This window comes from Bos javanicus, chromosome 4 (genome assembly GCF_032452875.1).
Source record: "Bos javanicus breed banteng chromosome 4, ARS-OSU_banteng_1.0, whole genome shotgun sequence".
Lineage (NCBI taxonomy): Eukaryota > Metazoa > Chordata > Mammalia > Artiodactyla > Bovidae > Bos > Bos javanicus.
Window position 1 is genome coordinate 77090118 of NC_083871.1, and position 4612 is coordinate 77094729.

The following is a 4612-nucleotide window of genomic DNA, read 5'->3' on the forward strand; positions in this document are numbered from 1 at the left end:
GTAAAGTTGCAGTTGTATAGACTACAAATTCAATGCCATTCCATTCAAAACTCCAGCTGGAAGAACGCAAACAAGCACATTCTAGAATTCATATAGGACAGAAAAGATCTGCAGACAGCTCTGAGCCCTTTGGAAAAAGAATAGAGGGATATTTGCTCTCCCAGGCACTCAGACTAATTTCAGAGGTGAAAAGCTGGAAGAAGGACCTTGGTTCTTGTCTTCACTGAAGAAAAAATTCAGCGAAGAAACTAACATTGTGAAAAAGATAAAAGTGTTTATTAGAAGCAAAGTACATGTGAAAAAACAAAATACATGTGAAAAAGCACAGAGATGAGCTCAGAGTGAGTTGCACCCAATAGGGGTAGCTTAGGTTGCCTATCTGGGGCATTTTCTGGGTTGGTCTCTGGCCAGTCAGCTCCATATTTGGTCCTGATGTGAGCATGCATCTCTCAGTCAAAATGGATTCTAGCTGGCGTCTTCTCCCTCCTTTTTTCCTTTCCCTAGACTAACAGCTTTCCCTGTGCATGTGTTGGGCCAGGAAATCCACAAGAATGACCCAATCAGAGCTCTTCCTGATAACCCATCTCAAAGACAAGCTGATCCTGCTCCAAAACAGACAAAAGCCCCTGTTCAGTTCAGTTCAGTTCAGTCGCTCAGTCGTGTCCAACTCTGTGACCCCATGAATCATAGCACGCCAGGCCTCCCTATCTATCACCAACTCCAGGAGTTTACTCAAACTCGTGTCCATTGAGTCGGTGATGCCATCCAGCCATCTCATCTTCTGTCGTCCCCTTCTCCTCTGGCCCCCAATCCCTCCCAGCATCAGAGTCTTTTCCAATGAGTCAACTCTTCGCAGGAGGTGGCCAAAGTACTGGAGCTTCAGCTTTAGCATCATTCCTTCCAAAGAAATCCCAGGGCTGATCTCCTTCAGAATGGACTAGTTGGATCTCCTTGCAGTCCAAGGGACTCTCAAGAATCTTCTCCAACACCAACGTTCAAAAGCATCAATTCTTCAGTGCTCAGCTTTCTTCCCAGTCCAACTCTCACATCCATACATGACCACTGGGAAAACCATAGCCTTGACTAGATGGACCTTTGTTGGCAAAGTAATGTCTCTGCTTTTGAATATGCTATCTAGGTTGGTCATAACTTTCCTTCCAAGGAGTAAGCATCTTTTAATTTCATGGCTGCAATCACCATCTGCAGTGATTTTGGAGCCCCCAAAAATAAAGTCTGACACTGTTTCCACTGTTTCCCCATCTATTTCCCATGAAGTGATGGGACCAGATACCATGATCTTAGTTTTCTGTATGTTGAGCTTTAAGTCAACGTTTTCACTCTCCACTTTCACTTTCATCAAGAGGGTTTTTAGTTCCTCTTCACTTTCTGCCATAAGGGTGGTGTCATCTGCATACCTGAGGTTATTACTGTTTCTCCCAGCAATCTTGATTCCAGCTTGTGCTTCTTCCAGCCCAGCGTTTCTCATGATGTACTCTGCATATAAGTTAAATAAGTGAGGAGTTCAATATGGGAGGGAGCAACACCAGAAAGCAGAGGAGAAAGGACAGTTTTGTGGGAGGTTTTGATCCTTGTTCCTGACATGGAGATACACAAAGCCAGACCCCACATCACAACATTTACAAATGTGGACACCATGCATATTAAAGACCTCACTTGGAAAGGTATAGTTATAAAACCATGGGAAGAGCATCTTCATCACTAGGGATGTGGAAAGTCTCCTTAAATAAAATGAAAATAATAAATAAAGTCTTCTTAAATAAAAGCATAGCCACAAAGTGAAGAAGGGATGGATTTAATGGCATCCATATGAAGGACTCTGTCCAGTGATGAACACCATCTTCAAATTAATGGGTGAAACCACATCTCAAGCTGACAGAGTGAAATCTGGACTGTAAGGAATTCCCGGAATGAATGATGCAAAGTCAGAAACTCCAACAGATAGACGGGGATGAACAGGAATCATGGGAAAGGGAGCCCAATTGTCTAATGAGTCTATGGGACACCAGTGGGACATCACTGGTAATAGGATAAAGCACGGCTTTTAAAAGGAGAGGCCAGTTTGTACCCAATAGAATCATACACAAAAGTTAGAAGTGGTATGATACCAAGTGCTGGCTAAGATGTAAAGAAATGGGAATCCTCCTCCTCCACCAGGAGGAGAATAAACTGAATTCGGCCATCTCAGAAAGCAGTATGCAGCACTCAGAAGGTGAAGCAGGTGCATGCCCACAACCAGGAACTCTGCTGCAGAGCAGACCTTCCAGAGAGACCCTCACAAGGCTCCAAGAAAGGGTCTATGGAGGATGTCCATCGCCAGATGAAGGGCGGCAGCAAGGTATTGGTTGCAGACAACCCTGGCATCCTCAGGAAGAGAATAACCAAGTCAATGTACCAGGTTGTTGGCTGACCCAACATGCAGTCCCCACTGCTTTGTCTACCTCAACCTGCTGCCTGGAAAACATATGTATTCACTCTTTTCAGATGCCCACGCCAATAGAGTGATTGCCAATGAAAGAAGCAAGAGTCTACTGAAGACGTGTGGGGACCCCTTCTTCCCTAACCAGTTCAGCATACTAGGGACAGAGATAAGAAGAGGCAGAGACAGAGGCGACAGGTAGAACAGGAGAGACACGACAGGTGCGTGGGACACGGGTGAGAACAGTGCACGGGGACAGCTATTCCTCTCCAGCCTTCCACTGGGCGCTTTGCTTTTGTGTCTCTCTTGCCTTCTGAATTGGCCTTCAAAGGCATCCAGTGGGGCGGACACAAGGCCTCCTGTCTCGCTGGGGCAGTAACTCTCGGGTTGGTGGGGGTGGTATCTGTGTTCCCCTCCACCTCCCCACAGTCTCAGGGCCCTCCCAGTACCTCAGGCTGCTGTGTTTGTTCCAGTCACTGTGTTTCAGGTTGGAAGCCGGAATTCCCATCACCAATTGCCACTGTGTGTGTCAAGTTTGGAGGTGGGGACCCACACATACATTCAGGTAATTCTCTAATACCAACAAGGTGTCCTACAATTTCACTCACTTCTGACACCATCTACCTGGAGATAAGGTCAGATCCCACAGGACTGACCCTCTCCCTTAGATGCCATTGGAAAATCCAGGTTGTTACCAGTGCTTTTGACCAGCTGGCTCTAAACTAGAGGTTCCACGAACCACTCCTTCCTCAGGCTTGATATTAACTTGCTAAAGTGGCTCACAGAACCTAGGAAACCCATCTATTCACTAGATCACCAGTTTAATATGTGTGCATGCTAAGTCACTTCAGTCGTGTCCGACTCTGCCACCCTATGAACTGTAGCCCACCAAGCTTCTCTGTCCATGGGATTCTCCAGGCAAGAATACTGGAGTGGATGGCCATGCCCTCCTCCAGGGGATCTTCCCAACCCAGGGATCGAACCCACATCTCTTATGTCTCCTGCATTGGCAGGCAGGTTCTTTACCACTAGTACCACCTGGGAACCCCCAAGTGGATGTAGTTCAGGACCATCCAGATAGTGGACATGTGCAGGCAAGGCATGGGGAAAGGGGGCGGAGCTTCCACACCCTCTCCTCACCCTGAATCTCCGAATCTCCAGGTGCTCACCAAGTGGAAGCCTCGGAACCCTATTCTTTGGGGCTTTTATGGAGGCTTCATTACATAGGCAGTATTGATTAAATCACTGGCCATTGGTGATTGAGTCAGCCTCCAACTCTTCTTCCCTTCCAGTAGGTGGGGTGTTGGGGTGTTAGGATTGCAATTTCCTACCCTCTAATCACATGGTTCCAAGGTTGGATCTCCTGGAAAACAACCCCATCCAGAGGTTGCTTTTCCAAAATCATTTCATTAACATAACAAGAGACACTTTTATCAATCTCTCCTCTTAAGAAATTCCAAGGGTTTGAAGAGCTCTGGGCCACAAACAGAACAAAGAACATGTATTTCTTCTTATACATCACAATATCACAGAGGATCTCTGGGAAAGTCATCAGACCCTGGAGCATCTGTGACTCTTTAGAAGGAAAACATTGAAACACTAGTGAGAGGCTCCAACAAAAAAGGCAGGGCCTGGGGATGGATGAGCCCCATCGCCTCACTGGACAGGGGCCCAGAGGTCAGCATCCACGACTCTGGCCTCCTCACTGCCTGGCTTCCTCTAGGGGTGTTGTCCGACCTCCGCGAAAATGAGGAACATTCCAGGGAGGAGTAGGGGAAGTGGTTGGGCCTCACCTCCCCACTTGGGCCCTCACCTTAACCCCTCAGCCCTTCTGGAGTCGCCAGGGTCTCCTGTGGAAGGGAGAGGGTGTGGCGGCCTCACTGCTCACCCCGCAGACAGAGCCAGCCCACCACCCACGCTGGCGCCCTGGCTCCTTCCAAGTCCTGAGGTCCTCCCCCAACTTGTCTCCTGTCAGCCTGGCCCACCCAGACTCCACTTAGGTCTTACTTTCCTCCACTTTGCAAAGTCCACCCACTTCCAGCTCCAAAATGTGCCTCTGGCTCTCCTCATCTGTGGTTTCCTGTTATTCTCCTCCTCTTGTTCCTCCTGGGTGGGTTTAGTGCGGTTTAGGTAAATGACCGTGTTAATCCACCTATTTAACTTCAATATAAAGTC